General features: G+C 51.0%; 1 protein-coding gene and 1 non-coding gene across 2 annotated transcripts in view; both read right to left on the reverse strand.

Annotated features, from left to right (window-relative positions):
• The window catches only part of LAMTOR4 (late endosomal/lysosomal adaptor, MAPK and MTOR activator 4), a 440193-nt gene that overhangs the window by 61896 nt on the left and 357506 nt on the right, over positions 1-20791 (reverse strand). The gene's annotated exons all lie outside the window — the stretch shown is intronic.
• On the reverse strand, positions 238-309 carry TRNAW-CCA (transfer RNA tryptophan (anticodon CCA)). The gene has a single exon. It is a non-coding gene; the product is annotated as a tRNA-Trp (tRNA).

Below are 20791 nucleotides of genomic sequence, written 5' to 3' on the forward strand. Positions count from 1 at the left end.
GCGCAGGCGGGACCTGGCCCGCCGCCAGCGTCCACCCCCCCCCCCTCCGCCAGGCTGGCCGGCTAGCTGGGTGGGGCCGAGGCGCCCTTTGGCGCGCCGCCGCAGGAGTCTCCTGGCAGGGAGGCCCCGCACATGTGCAGAGAGCAAAACTCAGGGGCTGGGCCACGTGCACGCGGTTGGGGGGGTGGCTGGAGCAGGAGGAAGAGGGCGAAGGCGCCGCAAAAGAGGCCCCCCCCTTGACCCCGACGTGATTCGAACACGCAGCCTTCTGATCTGGAGTCAGACGCGCTACCGTTGCGCCACGAGGTCAGGCAGAAGCAGTAGGGCCCCACCGGCTCCTGAATCTGTTGCAGCAGAATCTGTTGTGGCCGAGGAGGACGGGGGGGGGAAGGCGGCCGCGCCAGCCAGGCCCCAAGGAAGGAGGGCGGCAGGAAGGAAGGGGGGGGGGACATCAAAGGGTCGTCTGAAGTCGCCGCCTGAAGAATGATGGGAAAACAGAGCCCTAAATGTATGGAGGGGGGCGTGACGGGGGAGAGTTCTGGAGAGATGCAGAGCCCCCCCTCGCCCCCCCCGCACGGGCCAGACAGGCTCCACACTGGAGGCGGGGGAGGGAGAGGGGGGTGCCCTGCCTGGAGTCCCCTTGGGGTGTTCCCTTTGCCTTCACTGATGCTCGACCCAGAGCGCCTGACCTCTTCCCCCCCCCCCCCCACGCAACAGGTCGGCCAGGCCGAGGGCAGCTCAGCGGCCGACACCCCCCACCCCGAGCTCCGGTAGCAGAGCCGGGAAGAGTCAGGAGCCGCGGGAACCTGCTGCTGAGTCCTACCCAGCCCCGCCTCGCCACGCCGAAGCTGGTTCCGGGGGGGGGGGGGCTCCTCCATCTGCCGCCTCCATCTTGACTCCGCTGGACTGGGCAGCCCCGCCAGGAGTCAGCAGCCCCTTCCCTTGCAGAAGTGGGGGGCAAGCTGCCTCTGCAGGTGCCCCCCCCACCACCATGGGGCATGCCCAGCCACCGAGGTCTCTCAAGGCCGGAATGCACCAGCGGATACTAGCCCGCCCCCACCCCCGCCTCAGCCAGCACTCGGAGTCTAAGGACATTTCCAGTGCACCGGAAGAGCCATTTCTGCGCACACCGATTTACACCCCCACATCACCCCCCCCCTCCCGCTTTCAGGGCAGGCCTCTCTGCCATTGGGGAGCTGCAGAGGGTGTCCAGAGGAAACCTTGGTGAAGTTGAGAAATTCATCCCAGTGCCTCAGGGAGGCGGCAGCATCTACAAGCATGGCCAGCTTCAAGAGGGGTTGGATCAACATCTGGAGCAGAGGTCCGTCAGTGGCTATTAGCCACAGCTATTGTTGGAACTCTCTGTCTGGGGCAGGGATGCTCTGTATTCTTGGTGCTTGAGGGGGCACAGTGGGAGGGCTTCTGGTGCCCTGGCCCCACTGGTGGACCTCCTGATGGCACCTGGTTTCTTTGGCCACTGTGTGACACAGAGTGTTGAACTGGAGGGGCCACTGGCTTGATCCAACAGGGCCTCTTCTGTTCTTCTGGCTGCTGACTGGCCTGCTGTCCCCCTCCTGCCAAATGTTTCTGTCAGTGGTGGCTGCAGCCATGGGGCTGGTGGGCTCCCTCTATGCTAACTGATTTTAAAACAAATCACCCAACTTTTCTCTCTTGCTCACAATACGAGAACTTGTGGGCACTCAATGAAATTGCTGAGGAGTCGGGCTAGAACTGATAAAGGAAGTCCTTCTTCACCCAAAGGGTGATTAACACATGAAATTCACTGCCACAGGAGGTGGTGGCAGCTACAAGCATAGACAGCTTCAAGAGCGGATTGGAGAGACATATGTAGCAGAGGTCGATCAGTGGCTATTAGCCGCAGGGTATTGATGGAACTCTCTGTCTGGGGCAGAGATGCTCTGTATTCTTGGGGCTTTGGGGGGGCACAGTGGGAGGGCTTCTAGTGTCTTGGCCCCACTGGTGGACCTCCTGATGGCGCCTGGTTTTTTGGCCACTGTGTGACACAGAGTGTTGGACTGGAGGGGCCACTGGCCTGATCCAACATGGCTCTTGTTATGTTCTTAAGAGCAGAGGTCGAAGGGCGGGGTGACGCGGGTAATGGCGGACGCTTGAAGAAGAGTCTCCCAGCTAACTGTCCCCTCGCGCTCCCCCCGCTCCCGTCCATCGCGCTGATTTCAATTGAGTATGGGCAAACGCAGCGTCAGAAACTCTACGGCAGCTAGAAAGACCTCTTCCACAACACAAAAGGTACGGACCTTCCCTCCAGCGTCTGGCTCCTCCTCCGACCCAGATGAAAGCGCTCTACTAACTTCTCAAACATTCCATGCGGCTATAACACGTTTGGAAGAGACCATTGGAGACAAAATCTCTAATACAATCGTTCCCATTCAATCTGAGCTTAAAAAAAATAAATGAAACGTTTATGGCAGTAACCCAAACTGCTGATGCAGCATTCGAAATGGCCACTAAAGCTCATGACGCTGTGGAGCACCTCCAACGCTCAGATTTCTGGCTCCATGAAAAGGTGCTCTACCTGGACAATAAATTAAGGGCAGTAAATTTGAAATGTAGAGGGCTGCCTGAGCAGGCTGAAGAGAATCAGGAGATCAGATCTTTTATTGCATCTTAGCTTGTTTCTGCTCTTAATCTCCAAGATGGTATAGCTCCCCTTATCGACTCTGCTTATCGCTTAGGTGCCTTACAACCTAATTCAAAAGGCTTTCCACCTGACATTCTGTCTACGATCCCAGACTCCAGGACCAGAATCACGATATTACGGAAAGCCCGTTCTGAAGAGGGCTTACTCTACAAGGGAAAGAAGATCCTAGTCTTGGCTGATCTCTCCCCAGAAACTTTGCAATACAGAAAAGACATGAAGCCTATTGCAAATCTACTTGCTGAACATAAGATCCATTTTCGTTGGTCCTCCCCCACTCAAATCCTGGTGGTTCACCACGGTCTTCGACTGACAGCTTTTGACTTTGCCTCTGGATGTGACCTTCTCAAACGACTGCACATCGACCCTCCTTCAGTCACTGACCTGAATCTGGCTAACACATTTCACCCACCTAACTTGCCATTCTCTTCTAAGTCAAGAAGACGACGCTAAGTTCATTATATACACTCAGCTCACCTTGTGTATATTCTTACTTCTAACATAAGATTGTTATTCTCACCATACCCATCTTATTCGCACAGTTTTAAAGGGAGTGGGGGGGGAGTTTTCTCTTATATCCAGTTTCCCTTCTAAGGGGCAGTTGGGAGGTCCCTTTTTCTAGCCCTCATATTGATTAGTTCTAACCGTTTATGCAGAATATTATTGTTCTCTATCTAGAGACAATGAATAGTTTAGAAAGTTTTGTATTGTATTTATGGTTGTTTGTTTATTTTTTAAGGGGAAAAATCATTCCTTGGTATGGCCCACGGACTGGCTCTTTCAAACTGCTAGTTCTAATTACCGTTGGCCGGATTTGTTTTTTTTTTCAACTACGATTTACGAAGCAAATGGATCCCTTTGGCCATGTTAGGGCTTTTGCAATCCCTTCTTCTTATTTTGAAGTGTAGTCCGAGGTATATTGAGGTTTGCTTGATACACCTAGACCACGTTCAAGTCCCTGAACACCAGATCCCTTTTTTACTTTTAGCAAATAATGTACTAACTTTTATATTGACTCCATTTACTTTTGTTCTTAGCTCTGTTATTTCTGCTCTCAGAGATGTTGTTCGTTTTCATCAAAAGGTGCATAGTTAAATCTGGCTGCGAGGAAATCCAGTTCATGTTTAATAGGCCTCTTGGTTATGTTAGTGCTCATCATCCTCATCACTTTCTAACATGTTATTGTTATGTCAGACTTAATGCTTATTTCTCTTAATTGTAGAGGCCTTAACAATATTGTTAAAGTCAAAAAGTTCTCTTCTGCGTTAACAAAATTACAACCTGACCTTCTTTTTTTACAGGAAACTCATGTTAAAAAGGCAAATACCAACATCCTTCGTTCAAAGTGGTTTCAAACGCAATTTACAGCTGCTGGTTCATCTAAGTCACATGGGGTGGCTATTATTCTCTCCAAAAGAATTTGATTTGTACCTTCAGCCCAGGAAGTTGATCCCCAAGGAAGATATATTTTTGTAAAGGGTTTGCTTAATGACTCTCCATTCACTTTGGTTTCTTTATACGCCCCCAACAAGGCACAACTTACTTTCATAAAAACCACATTTTCTAGACTTGCTCTCTTCCAAGAAGGATGTGACTTTAACTAAATTATAGATCCTATCTGGGATAGATCTTTCAAATTACATCCCCCTATAACCACCCCACCAGCACCATTGCAAGCTATTCTTCAAAACTTTAATTTATGCGATATTTGGAGAATTCATAACCCTGGGGTTAAAGATTACACTTATTTTTCAGCTGTGCACAACACCTTTACGAGAATCGATTATTTTCTTATTTCCCGTTCTCTATTGAATCAAGTTTCACACACCAACATAGGCCTCAGAACTCTTTCTGATCATGCCTGGCTGAAATGTACATTAAATATTGCCCCCAAGATAGACCCACTTATAATTGGACGTTGAATAAAACGCTCCTTTTAAACCAAGAATTCTGCACACAAATCGAGCAAGAGATTAATCTTTATTTTGAAAACAATTCTGATTGTGGGGTTTCCACAGATATAGTTTGGGACTCAATGAAAGCAGTTCTACGAGGCAAGTGCATCTCCTTGAACTCGGTCTACATGAAAAAGAAATCGGAGCTTAGACAACTTTTATTGGATAACATTAAATTATTAGAGCAAAAGCATAAGCAAACGTTCAAAAAAGATATATCACAAACTTATGCTAGAGAGGAAAAATGTTAGATTTAATGGAATCCTCCACTATTAGGGAAAATTTACTTTTTTAAAAACAGAGGTACTGGTACAATCATCTTCGCTCACTGAAATTACTGCCCTGGAAACTCAGGAAAGAATTAGAGGAAAGACAAATTAATGCTATTACTGATCATTTAGGTAAAATGCATTCTTCTAACAAAAAAATTCTAGACACCTTTCACAAATACTTTCAAAAGCTGTATACTTCAACTAAACCTTCCTTTTTTTCAATAGATTACTTTTAACAAAGCCAAAACGTTCTTAGTCATCTATCTCTTGAACACCAACACTTTTTAGACTCGCCTATCTCTCCCATTGAAGTGATCGATGCTATCAAATCTTCCAAACTTAATAAAACCCCGGGCAGGGATGGCTTTCCCTCAGAGTTCTACAAGAAATTTGGCCCATCCCTAACACCCCATCTTACTTCAGTTTGTAATCTAGTGATGGATTCTGGTGGTATGCCTCCTTCATGGTCTCTGGCGAAAATAATCCTCATACCTAAAAGAGACAAAGATCCATTAAACACCAAATCTTATCGCCCCATTTCTTAACTTAAAATGATTCCATTTTGATGGCCAGACTGAATAAAATTATAGGTTCTTATATTCATATCAACCAATCAGGATTCATTTTGAACTGAGACATCACAGATAATACAAGCAAACAATTAATTTAATACAATATTGCGCCTTCCAACAGTATGAATCATGTATCCTTGCCCTAGATATTGAAAAGGCCTTTGACAGTGTAGAGCCTCTCTTTCTCCACAAAGTTTTGTACAACATGGGCTTTGGACCAAAGTTTATGACGGTCATAGATTCTCTTTATCTATGTCCATCTGCCCTTTTACAAATTAATGGTCAACAGTCCCCTACATTCAAACTGGAAAGAGGGACACGTCAAGGTTGCCCCCTCTCGCCACTGCTATTCGCAATGGCTATAGAGCCTTTCACGAATATGGTTCGACTTTCTCCAAAGATTCCTGGTGTGACAGTTCAGGACTCCACCTTTAAAATCAGTTTATTTGCTGATGACATTGTTTTATACATTTCAAATTCCTTGCAATCTTTGGATGTTTTCTCCACTTTATTGGATGATTTTGGTAAACTTTCTGATCTCTGTGTTAACCATTCTAAATCTATTCTTTACCCAATTAATATTCTTCCTACTTCTAAAGAAGAAATCAATAATAATTATCCCTACCACTGGGTCACTGAAACTTGGCCATATTTAGGATTAAAAATCCCCTTAAATCTCTCTAGCTTATTAAAAGTAAATTATACAGCTACTCTATCTGAAGTCTCTACTACATTAAAACAATGGGATCATTTACAACTATCTTGGATGGAAAGAATTCAAATAATTAAATCTTTTATTTTTCCTAGATTTTTATATTTATTTCGGGCCCTCACTATTGAGATACCTCAGACGGTATTAAAATCTTGGCAACAAGTACTGACCTCCTTTATTTGGAAATACAAGAAAGCCAGAATTAAAATAACAAGCATTTGTCGATCAAAATTAAAAGGAGGTCTGGCGGTTCCTGATATTACCCGATACTATAAAGCTACTATTCTATCTCATATGACCAAAATTTTATATCAACATCCTCCACCTGCATGGAAACCTATAGAAGAGGCCCACTTTTCTCCTCTTAAATACTATGAGCTACTATGGCTCAAGAAATCTGAACATCCACTATGGCATTTTATAAACCCATTTCTCAGGGCACTCCTCTCCGTATGGGACTCGGAGCGTTCCTATTTTTTTCGTACTCAATTTTTTTATTATAGACTCATTACAATTACTACCTGTTCCAACAGGTAGGTGTACCATAATAACAAATAAAAAACAATGCAACTTAAAAATATCTTATATGTTACCATTCCACACCACTTAATATATATGTGTGTCTATTTATATTTTCTATTTTTTTATAGCAGAGGAATAATTAAGCTTAACAATGCTGCTTTCCCTAACAGATTTTTTTAAAACTTAATACCACAAGCATTCAATATAACTTCTTATTTTCCTTCTTCTTCTATATCTTGATTATTCCTTCTACTCTCAAAAAAATCCATAAAGAATAAATTCTAACTATATATCTCAGTCCCTGGAGACCTTAAAATTAAGGTCAAGAAGAAAAAAAAACCCCTCTTCTTTCTTCACCTGGGCTGAATTAAACAAGGAGGGATGTTACCCAGGTGCTCTCACCAGCTGACCCCACCCAGCCTTTAATGCTGAAAGAAAAAACAATAAATATAAATTATAAGTTTCTTCAGCTTTTCCCTTTTCTTGTTGCTTCAGTGTCTTTTAAATAGAGTCCATATTTTCTTCCAGATTGACATGAACTTCCTCAGTACACGCACGGGTTGTCCTTGGAGGAACGAGTGGAGAGGATTCCTTTCTCTTATTAACTCTTGATGTAGGGGAGGAGGGAATTAATTTAGAGAGTAGTATCTCACCCGAGGCTGCGTCATAAGCTGTAAACGAAGTGGAGCCTTTTTGGACACATAGTTTGCCTGATTGTAGCCATTTATATTTAATTTTTAAGTCCCGCAATTTGGCAGTTGTGTCCTTAAGGTCTCTTCTGATTTTTAAAAATTCAGGAGGAAGATCCGGAAAGACCTGAATCTTTAACCCCTGGTAGTCGAAGCCTCCCCTCTCCCTAGCCTCTGCAAAGACTCTTTGCTTCATTCTATAATCCTTGAACTGCACCACAATATCTCTGGTATAAGACAAATTGTCTTCACATACCTTGCCAACACGATATGCTTTCTTAATGAGTGGGAGAATTTCGACTTCCAGGTGGGTTACTTCAGCAAGCCAATTTGCCATGAATATATATGTCCATTTCAGCTTCCACATCCGATTTAAAACCTCTAAATTTTAAGCACAGCTCCCGGCTATGAAAGTCCATTGTTAAAACTCGTTCCCTCGTCCATGCATCTGAAGTCGTCTCTTGAGCTTTTTTTAAGGCTTCTTGTGCGGTCTGGGTTGCCAGTTTACAAGAATTCTCTAATTCGTCCAGACGCTGACACATTGGTTGAAGCATAGAAATTATGTCCTCTCGTAATTCTTGTCTTAATTTAGACATAGCTTGAGACAATAAATTCACAGTGAGAGGGCTATCTTCAGTTTCTGGTTCCTCATCTCTCCCCAACCTTGCGTGGGAGGTGGACGGCTGTTCCAAGAAGTTAGTTAAAGGCTGAAAGCTTTTTTCCTTCTGCTTGGTTTTTTCCCCCCCTTTCGGAGGCATCTTTCAAAAGTTCAAAAAATATAGTTAAAGGGGTGAAAAAAGATATAACTTTGGAGACAGCTGGGAGAGCGTTAGGCAAAAGCTCCTGACCGGATATTGGTCAGAGCCACTCCCGGAGCGTTCCTATTTAGCACCAGGATTTTCTATTATTTCTTCCTTCATTGGTCAAAAATGGTTCCCCCCGGCCCAGCCACCTTCCTCCTATAAAAATTGGCTAGACTCCTCAAGAGTTTTTTTCTTTGATCTTCTCTCCTCCTCCAAACAAATTTTACCTAAAGACAAGATAGATCAAAAATTGATAACCCCATCACCTTGGTTTGAATATTTTCAAATTAGACACTTACTCCTGGACTCTACGGTGAATCCATCTTTTCTTCGTCCCGAGACAGATTTTGAGCACCTGATCCTTCTTCTGCAAGATAGGGAAAAGACATGGATATATCGTATTCTTCTATATATCGTATTCTTCTATCTGAAATGGAATCCTCCCTACCCTCTTATACGACCCTGTGGCAAAGAGACTGTAATATCACACTTTCTCCAGAACAATGGGACTCTGTTTGGGCCAGTGAGGCCCTACATTCTAATATATGGTAATAAATATATCACAACAGAATTTTAAACTAATAACTCGATGGTACCTTACACCTTCTCAGCTCTCACATACATCCTCTTTGGGCCCCTCTGTTTGTTGGAGGGATTGTGGGCTTAGAGCCTCCTACATTCACTGTTGGTGGGATTGCCCCAAGGTTAGACCCTTCTGGACCGCAATTTGCACCCACCTTTCATCCTTAACGGGTATCATAATTCCTGATAACCCTACTGTGGTACTTCTTAATCATTGGTCTGGGATACAACTGTCACCTTCAAAAAAATCCCTAATTGTCAAACTTTTAACGGCTGCAAAAACAACGGTAGCACAATCCTGGAAAAGTCCTAATAAATTGTCACTTGATACCTGGCTTCTAAAAATTTGGGAGCATATAGCAATGGACAAAATCCAGGCGGCTTTAGACAATAATGACCCCTACCAAGCTTTCTCTAGGTACCTGGCAACTTGGCTTCCCATCTTGGAAAAAATTGACAGTGATCCATTTCACATTAACTCATAATAAGAGCATCTTGTATAAAGACTTTTTGTGATTATAACTTTATCTTGGTACATTCAACTGTATAATCAAATTATTATCTTATTTTAGTTTTCCTCTACCTTTATTGTAATGCATTAATTTTGGTGTGTTTTATTTCCATTGATTGAAGAACCTTCGTTATTCTGTTAAAATTAATGCTAATTATTGTATTGATATCTTTTGCTATCTCTTATGCAAATTTTGCATTAACCTGTTCCATGATAGTTGTGAGTTTACTTCAATAAAGTTATTTAAACTTAAAAAAAAAAAAGAACAGAGCTCCATCAGTGGCCATGAACCACAAGGTCTAGCTGGAACACTTTCTGAGGCAGGTCTTTTTGGTGCTGGGGCGGGGGGAGGCAACACTGGAAGGGCTTCTGGAGTTCTGGTCCCACTGGTGGACCTCCTGATGGCACCTATTTTGGCCACTTTGTGACAGGTTGTTGGACTGGATGGGCCACTGGCCTGACCCAACATGGCTTCTCTTCTGTTCTTAAGAGCAGTGCCCCATCAGTGGCTGTGAGCCACAAGACCAAGTGGGAACTCTCTGTCTGGGGCAGGGATGCTCTGTAATCTTGGTGCTAGGGGGGCACAGTGGGTGGGCTTTAAGTGTCCTGGCCCCACTGATGGACCTCCTGATGGCACCTGGATTGTTGTTGGGGTTTTTTGACCACTTTGTGACACAGAGGGTTGGACTGGATGGGCCATTGGCCTGATCCAATATGGCTTCTCTTATTTTCTTATGTTCTAATGTGGGGGGGGGGGGGAGGCTTACTGCCTTTGACTGAGTTAGGAAGACGGGGGTGGGGCTTGCCAGGAGATATCCTTGCCTCAAGTGCCACAGTCTAGGACTGGCTCAGCAGCTATCTCCTGAGTCTACTCTGCCTTGAGGGAGGCAAGTCATTTTTCTGGCAAGCCCCCCTTCCTCACATGCCTTCCTAACTCAGTCAAAGGCAGGAAGTCCTCCCCCAACCCACCCCCAGATTCTTACCTTGGAGGCACTGTGCAGAATCCTTCAACTTTCCCCAGGCTTCTTTTGGAGTGTTTTTGTGTATGTCCCCCCTCCGTAGCTCCCCAGCAGCAGAGAGGCCTGCCCTGGAAGCAGGGGGTGGGCAGAAGTGGGAGGGGATTCCTTGCAGATGTGGCTGGTCCTTCTTTCTGGGAGGGGCCAGGAATTGCACAGCACTCCCCAAGCCAGAGGCCCTCCTCAGAGTCCAGCATGGCCGTGGGGGGGCAGTTTGCCCTCCCTCTGCCCAGGAGCTGCACGGTCACTGGGGGGCTGCCAGTGGCTCTCCAAACATTGGGGGGACTAGGTGCAGGGTCGGCTTGGAGTCATGATGTGTCAGTCCCCCACAGACTGAACGCTGCTTTGGCACACCCTGGCAGGGCTCCCCCCCTCCGCTTGCAGCAGTGCTCCAGTCAAACCCTCCCCCCATCAGCCGGAGGGAGGCAGCATCCAGCCCAGGGCAGGGCCTCAGCCTACTTGCTCTCCCTCTCTGACATGAAACGGAGGAGTACAAGAGTTGGGGAGGGGGCCACAGCTGGTGGGTTTAGATAAAAATATGGAGCACAGGTCCATCAGTGGCCATTAGCCACAGTGTATGTGTGTATATAAATTTTTTTGCCACTGTGTGACAGAGTGTTGGACTTGATGGGCCGTTGGCCTGATCCAACATGGCTTCTCTTATGTGAATGGTGGGGTGATCTACTGCCCTGCTGCTCCCCCCCCCCCCCCGCCACTCCATTCAGGAAGCAACTTTGCAGCAAGAATATCTGGGTTGTGCAGAATTCCTCTCCGTCCTCAAACTGAAGTCTCCCTCCGGTACAAGAGTGAAAGTGGTTGGGGGGAAGTGTAGCCAGGAGATCCTACAATTGTCTGGCAGCCAGAAGTGCCAGCTCTTTAGCATTACCCAGGTTGCACCACAAGGAGGTGAGCAAGAATTGCAGGGTGTTGGGGGTGGAGTCTGACTCTCGCACTCAGGCCCTGAGGCATGGAAGGAGGGGGGCAAACCCTCCTGGGAAGACTGAGGTCACACACACACTGTGCATGGGGGAGGAGCCATGTTATCTGGATGGCCCAGAGGGCTCCCCTACTTCTTGAACTTCCTGGCCGGGCACAGGCCTGCATGCCCGCTGTGGCGCTTCAGGGACTTCCGGGAGGGTCTGTCTGGCTCCTGTGAAGCACCCAGTGTAGGTGTGCAGCAGGGCTTCCCCCGGTTGGGTTGGGAGCAGCCCCATAGCTATGGGGGCCAGGGGGGAGGGCCACTCCATTCAACCCCCCCCCCTTCAATTGCTGTGGCCCGTCCATTGGGCTGAGACCCAGGCTGGAAGCTACGGGCTCCCTTTTGCTCCGCTGCGCCTTGCACTTCCATTGCGTGCTCTCCAATCAGTCTCTCTGTCACACTCACTGCCGGCCAGGGGAGCCATGGGACGAGGTGAGTCCCTCAGCCTGCACCCTGCCTTGCCAAAGCGGCCCTCTGTCCGTTGCGCTTCGATTCCCGAGTTTCCCTGGTGCCTTCCGAGTGGGGCTGCGCTGCGCCCCCCTTAGCAGCCCGAGAGAGCCTTTCCCACTGCTCCTGCCCCCCAATTTGTCCCCTTCTTTTGGATCTCCCTGATAGGCCAGGCGTGAAAGTAGCCCCACCCCCACCCAGGGCAGACCAGGGTAGCCAAGAGCAGCGGGGCAGAGCATATTATCCCCCAAGCCCACCTTCCCTTGCAAGGAAAGCTGGGATCAGAGAAGACCACATGCCAATGCTCCGCCCCACCGCTCTTGGCTTCCCAGGTCTGCACAGGCCCAGGAAGCCGAGAGGGAGGGGAGGGGCACCCAGCAGCGCCCCGTACTGGTGCACTAGACAGCAGCCTACCTGGCCTACTTCTACGTTCCAGCCCTGCCCACACACACACAGTGACCCTGCTCCAAGCCCAGAAGATGGCAAAAGGATCTCTTGAGGCTGGGCAAGTGGCCGTCAATGTGGCAAATGAGGTTCAGCGTGGCAAAGTGCAAGGTAATGCACATTGGGGCCAAAAATTCTAGCTATAAATACAAGTTGATGGGGTGTCAACTAGAGGAGACTGACCAAGAGAGATCTTGGAGCTGTGGTGGATAACTCACTGAAAATGTCGAGTCAGTGTGCGTCTGCAATAAAAAAGGCCAACGCCATGCTGGGAATTATTAGGAAGGGAACTGAAAACAAATCAGCCAGTATCATAATGTATAAATCGATGGTGTGGCCTCATTTGGAATACTGTGTACAGTTCTGGTCAATGCACCTCAAAAAAGATATTATAGCATTGGGGAAAGTCCAGAAAAGGGCAACTAGAATGATTTAAGGGTTGGAACACTTTCCCTATAAAGAAAGGTTAAAACACTTGGAGCTCCTTAACTTGGAGGAATGTCGACTGTGGGGTGACATGATAGAGGTTTAAAAGATTCTGCATGAGATAGAGAAGGTAGAGAAAGAAGTACTTTCCTCCCTTTCTCACAACACAAGAACTCATGGACATTTCAGGCAATTGCTGAGCAGTTGGTTTAGAGGAACTGACAAAAGGAAGCACTTCTTCACCCAAAGGGGGATTAATACATGGAATTCACTGCCACAGGAGGTAGTGGCGACTGCAAGCATAGAGAGTTTCAAGAGGGGATTGGATAAGCATATGGAGCAGAAGTCCATCAGGGGCTATCAGCCACAGCATATTGATGGAACTGTCTGAGGCAGTGATGCTCTGTATTCTTGGTGCTTGGGGGGGGGGGGCAACAGTGGTAGGGCTTCTAGTGTCCTGGCCCCACTGATGGACCTCCTGATGGCACCTGGATTTTTGGCCACTGTGTGACAAAGAGTGTTGGACTGGGTGGGCCATTGGCCTGATCCAACAGGGCTTCTCTTAGGTTCTTATGTGACAAAGAGTGTTGGACTGGATGGGCCATTGGCCTGATCCAACAGGGCTTCTCTTAGGTTTTTATGTGACACAGAGTGTTGGACTGGATGGGCCAGTGGCCTGATCCAACAGGGCTTCTCTTCTGTTCTTATGTGACACAGAGTATTGGACTGGATGGGCCACTGGCCTGATCCAACAGGGCTTCTCTTATGTTCTTATGTGACACAGAGTGTTGGACTGAATGGGCCATTGGCCTGATCCAACAGGGCTTCTCTTATGTTCTTATGTGACACAGAGTGTTGGACTGGAGGGGTCACTGGCCTGATGCAACATGGCTTCTCTTTTGTTCTAATGTGACTCAGAGTGTTGGACTGGAAGGGCCATTGGCCTGATCCAACAGGGCTTCTCTTATGTTCTTATGTGACACAGAGTGTTGGACTGGAGGGGTCACTGGCCTGATGCAACATGGCTTCTCTTTTGTTCTAATGTGACTCAGAGTGTTGGACTGGATGGGCCATTGGCCTGATGCAACATGGCTTCTCTTATGTTCTAATGTGACTCAGTGTTGGACTGGATGGGCCACTGGCCTGATCCAACAGGGCTTCTCTTATGTTCTTATGTGACACAGAGTATTGGACTGGATGGGCCACTGGCCTGATCCAACAGGGCTTCTCTTATGTTCTTATGTGACACAGAGTGTTGGACTGAATGGGCCATTGGCCTGATCCAACATGGCTTCTCTTATGTGACACAGAGTGTTGGACTTGATGGGCCATTGTCCTGATCCAACATGTCTTCTCTTATGTTCTTATGTGACACAGAGTGTTGGACTGGAGGGGCCACTGGCCTGATCCAACAGGGCTTCTCTTATGTTCTTATGTGACACAGAGTGCTGGACTGGATGGGCCATTGACCTGATCCAACATGGCTTCTCGTATGTTCTTATGTGACACAGAGTGTTGGACTGGATGGGCCATTGGCCTGATCCAACAGGGCTCCTCTTATGTTCTTAAAACCTCCAGGATTCCTTGCCAAACTGTCCTGGAGAAAAATTGCTGTCTGATCCCAAAGTGGCGAACAGCATTTCTCGGGCACATAAGACAGGGCCATGAGCCCTGATGCAGCCCCTCCTGCTCTCCTCATCATCTGCCCAAGTTGCCACAATGAGCATTGCTGCCAGGTAGCCATCTAGCCTCTGTTGAAAAGCCTCCTAAAAAGAAGAGCCCACCACCTCCCAAGGAGGAGACCTCTTCCACTCTGTCAGGAAGTTCTTCCTAACGTTGAGCTGGAAACTTTTTTGATTTAATTTCATCGGATTTAAAATTAAATTTGATTTAATTTCAACCTGTTGGTTCTGGTCCTACCTTCCCGGACCACAGAAAACAATTCTACACCCTCCTCTATAGGACAGCCCTTCAAGTCCTTGAAGATGGTGATCCTATCACCTCTCAGCCGCCTCCTCTCCAGGCTAAACATCCCCAGCTCCTTCAGCCTTTCCTCATAGGACTGGGTCTCCAGACCCCTCACCATCCTCGTCGCCCTTCTCTGGACCCGCCACAGCTTGTCTCTATCCTTCCTGAATTGTGGTGCCCACACTCTCTGGGCGAGGTGAGTAAAGCGGATCCTTTCGGCACATCCGACTGCCGAGACAGGTCTCCCCCATCCTCTAAGGATGCCTTGGAGTTTTCCTCCCTAAACGCAGGACTTCACATTTCCCTCCGTTAAAAGGCATTTTTTCTTTTAGCCCAGTTTCCCAGCCTGGCTGGCCTCCTGCTGTCGAAGGAGGGGAGCGCAGAGAGCAGAGACAAACCGGGGGTCTCCTGGAGGGTCTTCCCCCCGTGACCCCGTGACCTCGTGCGTCTGCCGCCAGGCTCTTAATTGGGACAGGGCCGGCGTGCGCGGGCCAGCGGCCGTGTGAACAGGCGCGGATACGTGGGAAGGGGGGGAGGAATGTGGGCCTCGGGTTACGTAACTGGGGGGGGGGGCGCAAGCGGAGCTGCAGCAGGCCTGACGTGCCTCTCCCCCCGCCCGCCCTTGTCCCCGAGCGCCCTCTCCTCCCCTCCCTTCCCCACTCGCTGACGCACGGAAGAGGAGAAGGGGGGATGGAGCCCCCCCTGGTGCTGGGGGAGGCGTGGGCGGGGCTTCTGCGCATCTTTCTGCCGGGGAGGGGGAGGTCTCTCTCCGGGCGCGCAGCGGGCAGGACAGACCCGGCGAAAGGCAGCCGCCGGCCCAGGAGAAGCGCCTCCGGTCCCCGCCGCACCAGCAGCAGCAGCCCCCCAGCCGGCCGGCGCAGCAGGTACTTGGGGGGGGGGGCGGGGGGGAAGCAGGGCAGGCTGCCAGCCAGCTAACCCGGGGACCCCCAGCGCGCCGCCTCGCAAGAGGGGGGGGGGGCTGCTCCTGTCGTGGGCAGCCTGTCCTTCTCTCCGGGGACCTCGGCCCGGTAGGGGCGGGATTAGAAAGGAAGAGCGGCTTCGGTGCGGGGGGGGGGGCTTCCAGAACCTCCTCTCGCTCCCATGGGCACCCCCCCCCCCAGTATCTTCACTTCGGACCTGAGCGGGGGGGGGGGGGGCTGCCATTTCCAGCGAGGAAAACAGATCTTCTCGGCGAGGGGGGGGGGCACCTCGTTCCCCGCCTTCCTTCTGCCGTCGCTTGCCCTCCTCCTCCTCAATTTCCCGGGGCGAGGGGAGAGCGATCCAGGCCCTCTCCTTTCCCTCCGGGCTAGGTGGCTGGCGGTTGCTTGAGGAGGGAGAGGCGAAAGGTTGGGGGGCGGTTATCCTCCCGGCTTCTGGGAGGTTGCGGGGGGGGGGGGGGGCTGTCCGCCTTCGGCTCCCTTCTGCGCCCGCCTGCTATTCCTGGGCCGGCCGAGGCATGTGACTGGGGGAGGGGGAGGGAGGGAGCCACCTGCTTCACAGGGAACCGGGTCGGCCAGAGGAGGGATGCCGCCCCTCCCCTTCCTGTGCGGGTGGGAAGATTTTACTCCCCCCCCCCCCAGCACCCCCGGGGCTCTGTGGTGTTCGACGGAGGGGGGGGGCAGAGGCCAAGGAGACTGACTGGAAGTTTCCGTGGGGGCGCTTTGTGCAGAAGTGTGCTGCGGAAGCCCCCACCCCCCCCCCCCGCGCGTGAGGAGACGGAGCCTGGGGGGTGCCCTTGGGCTGTTACTTCTGGCTCAGGCAGACCCCCACCCCTCGCTCTCCACCCCGCTCTGGCCAGAAGGAAATGTGGCGTCTCTGTCTGTCGGTGTTTGGGGGGTGGGAGTGGTCCTTGAGGAAATGGGGCCAGGGAGGGGAGAGGGCAGCCCCCACCCTCTTTGGTCGGAGGGGGAGCGGGACCCTCTGCCTTCGCCCTCGGTGGGTCCCTGCTGTCCTCCTCCCGAGGGGGGGCATCTTCAGCGGGCAGGAAACAGGCCCCCCTCCCCCGCAGACGGGCAAAGGAGGCGCCAGCACTTGTGGGGGGGGGGGGGCTTCTTCCGCCAGCCCCTCTTTCTCCAGCCCCCTGGCCAGATGGGGCGGCGTTCAGGCTGCCTGGGACTTCTTCTTCGCACCCCGCAGACTCTCCCTCTCCTGGGCTGGGGGCGCCTGAGAGGCAAAGGCCGGGAGGAGAGGCCGGACGTCCAGTTCTGGCTGCACCCCAGAAGCTCTTGCCTTGGCCGGACCCAGGAAGAAAGGCCGCAGAGAGGCCGAGGGGGGCGGGCTGTTCACGCCTGCGCCACCCCCACCCCCCCAGCGCTTGTGGTGGCAGCATGGAGGGGGGGGCAGTCTGGAACCCTGTGGTGACTTCCCTTTCCAGAGCGGCGGTGCCCTTTCATGGCCGTTCCTGCCCAGAGTTCAGTCGGCCTGGCTGCTTGGCTGGCCAAGAGGGGGAGGGGTGGTGTTCTCCCCTTCTCAAGCCAGCCCCCCCCCCCCCCAGCCTGAGAAGTCAGGGCACTTCCTTCCTTCCTTCCTTCCTTCCTTCCTTCCTTCCTTCCTTCCTTCCTTCCTTCCTTCCTTCCTTCCCTCCCTCTCTGCCTTCCTTCCTTCCTTTCACTGTCAAGGGGGAAGGCAGCCCCCAGGGGGAAACAGCCCCCTCAGTCCACAGCTCCTCCCCCCATTACTAGGCCTGCAGAGGCATCTTCTTTTGGTGGCAAAGGCTGACAAATGCTACAAGATGGTCCCGCGAACCGGCTCAGCCCTTGAGGAGGCCTCTCCCCGCAGATCCCTCCAGCCGCCGCCCCCAGGCCAGGAAGGGCATTCCCCTGGGGGCCTCCTCCCCCCCCCAAAAAAGAGGTCCCTGATCAGCAAAGGAGGCCTGGGGGTGTCTTTGCTCTGCTTGCTGGACAGGACCATTAATTCTCTGCTTTGTTTTATTGACCAGAAGTCTGCCCTCTCCCGGGGGTGGGGATGGGGTGGGGGTTGAAGAACACACACACACTCATGTGGTTTTGTCTTCCAGCATGCTGAGCACAATGACCCCTGGAGGCATTTTGAGTGGAGGGCCTTGCTTCCTTGGGCAGGTTGCCTCTATCTCTCACCCCAAGTGGCTGTCCTGCGCACCTCCCCCCTCCTTGTACAGCTGGGGGGTACCCCCCTCCCCCCCACACAAACAGCACAGCTTCCGGTGGGATCTTGCAGAGCGACCACCATTACTGTGGCAGAGCCTCCTCCAGGCACACACCCCCTCTCACCACCGCCCAGAGAAAGAGGGAAGGAATTCCCCAGCATCAATGCCTGAAGTCCCAAGGACAGGCTGCAAGGGGGGTGGCCGGCTGGGAGATCAGAACATGAGGCCATCGTGCAGGGCCTCCCCTGCCCCTTCGGCTTGCAGGGGGCTCTGCCCATCAAACAGAGAGGTTCTGGGGCTGAGAGATGCCTCGATGGGGGGTGGGGGGCTTCTGTAAGGTTCCTCCACTTTCAGCACGTGAGCAGAAGTGCTCCTGAGGCGATGCTGCGTCCCAAATCCCAGACACTGACTGGAGCCTGGCTCAGATGATCCTCTTGTTGCCACCTCTTTCTGGGACACCTTCCCCCCACCACCACCACCACCACTGTGCAGGGCATGGCACATGGAAAATCTCAAGCTTTGGGGTGGTTTTATGTTCCTCCTCTCCTTCCCAGGGCTCCGGTCTCCGGTTCCATGATGCAGTCGATAGAATATTAATGGCCAGTTACTGCGGAAACCCAATGCCCGTAGCTCAGGTGCTGGCTTTCAGGCGAGGGGGCAGGAATCAAGAGTCCAACTCTGTGTGTGTGTGTTGGGGGGGGGCTTCCCAGACCTTCTCTTGCAGAAGGCTGCCTCCCCCTTTCATTTGTGGGGGGTGCCTTTGTCTCTGTTTCGGCCCCTTCTGTCCCAGCACGCAAGTTCCAGGAGAAAAAGCAAGCAGCAGGGGCTTCTCTGGATGCTTCTGTTGGGGCAAAGGTAGCTCAGACCAAGCAGACACCTGAGACCCTGCTGGGAGAGCTGCTGGCAGGAGACGGGGGTGGGGGGAGGTAGGGGGGCTCCATGAGATCTTTCCTTTCTGTCCTCATTTTGTCTCCATCATGACTTCCACCCCCCCCCCCACCAAAAAAAAAGCACAAGGAGAGCCTTGCCTGGAGCACAGCAGCCCAGTGCTCGGCCCGCCAAGCCCAAGTCCTCTCCCAGCAGTACAGGCCCCACATGCGGGGGGGGGGGCGCAGTTTGGATTGCAAATAACTGGGGAAGGCAGGGGTTCCTTTGCTGGAGTCTGAGGTGAGTCCCACCCCTTGGTCATGAAGGGCACCAGGAGAAGTGGTGCTGCCCCCCCCCCCCGGTCCCCATCTTGTCTGTGGGAAGGAGGGTCAGGAGCGCCCAGGTGCCTGGGGGAGAAGAGAAGGAGAGGCTGGATTTATGCCTTGCCTTTTGCTCCCCCAAGGAGGCTCAAAGCAGCTTCCAATCTCCTTTCCCTTCCTCTCCCCCACAGAAGACACCTGGTGAGGGAGGTGGGGCTGAGAGAGCTCTGGGAGAACTGGAACTGGCCCAAGGTCACCCAGCAGCTGCATGTGGAGGAGGAGGGGTGAAATCAAACCTTCCAGTCCTCCAGGTTAGAGTCCCGCCCTCCCCTTAACCACTGCACTATACTGCCTGTGGGGGAGGGAGCCACTGAATTCACAAGGATGGTCTGTTTGCACTGAGGGGACCAGTCAACTGTGGAGCTGGTCGGATCGAGACTCTGTGCCTCTCTTTGCAGGTAGAGGGTCACTGTCTGGCTGTCCAACAGTGTGAGGAAGCCATTTCTCCTGTGGCAGCATGGGACCCACCCCCCATCTTCTTGATCTTCTAGCACCCCCCTCCCTCCCCCTTTTGGGCTCAGAGCCTGGGCTCCGCCTGTGCAGGATGGTCCCAGTAGGTGGCACTGCAGCTAGGTCATTTCTGGCACCACACTCCTAAAGGGCGGCCATTTTGCCAGTGCCAGCAGTTTGACGGCCGGTGGCACACTGTGTGGGTGTGTCTGCTGCATGTATACAATAATTTCCGTGTGTGTCTCCCCTGGAGTTGCAAAAAAGAAGAAGAAGAAGTCCTCTCTTAAATCCCAGCTGCCTCTGCAGGCAAGCAGGTGAGAGAGGAACATAAGAATATAACAGAAGCCATGTTGGATCAGGCCAATGGCCCATCCAATCCAACTCTCTGTGTCACACAGTGGCCAAAAAAAAAAAAAAGGGAGGTTCACAAGTGCGGCTAGAAGCCCTTCCACTTTGCCCCCCCCCCCCCAGCACCAAGAATACAGAGCATCACTGCCCCAGACAGTTCCAATTATATGCTGCGGCTAATAGCCACTGATGGACCTCTGCTCCATATTTTTATCCAAACTCTGCTTGAAGCTGGCTATGCTTGTAGCCACCACCACCTCCTGTGGCAGTGAATTCCACATGTTAATCACCCTTTGGATGAAGAAGTACTTCCTTTTATCCATTCTAACCCTACTGCTCAGCAATTTCATTGAAAGCCCATGAGTTCTTGTACTGTGAGAAAAGGAGAAAAGTACATACTTCTTTCTCTACTTTCTCCATCCCATGCATTATCTTGTAAACCTCTATCATGTCACCCCGCAGTTGACGTTTCTCCAGGCTAAGGAGCCCCAAACGTTTTAACCTTTCTTCATAGGGAAAGTGTTCCAAATCTTTAATCATTCTAGTTGCCCTTTTCTGGACTTTTTCCAATGCTATAATATCCTTTTTGAGGTGCGGTGACCAGAACTGCACACAGTACTCCAAATGGGACCGCACCATCGATTTATACAGGGGCATTATGATACTGGCTGATTTGTTTTCAGTTCTCTTCCTAATAATTCCCAGCATGGCGTTGGCCTTTTTTATTGCATTCTCACACTGTCTTGACATTTTCAGTGAGTTATCTACCATGACCCCAAGATCTCTCTCTTGGTCAGTCTCTGCCAGTTCACACCCCATCAACTTATATTTATAGCGGGGATTTTTGGCTCCAATGTGCATTACTTTGCACTTGGCCACATTGAACCTCACATTGAGTGTGCCTTTTGTTCTGCAGAGGAGAAAAAGCACCCCAGAACCTTACAGCAACTTTGTGTGTCTTCATGTGTAGAGCTTGGCAGAGGGAGAGAGGTGCATCTGTGGGATAACCAGGGTGAGCCTCAGAAGCTGCCCAGCTGCTCTGCCATT

This window comes from Heteronotia binoei, chromosome 15 (assembly GCF_032191835.1).
Source record: "Heteronotia binoei isolate CCM8104 ecotype False Entrance Well chromosome 15, APGP_CSIRO_Hbin_v1, whole genome shotgun sequence".
Lineage (NCBI taxonomy): Eukaryota > Metazoa > Chordata > Lepidosauria > Squamata > Gekkonidae > Heteronotia > Heteronotia binoei.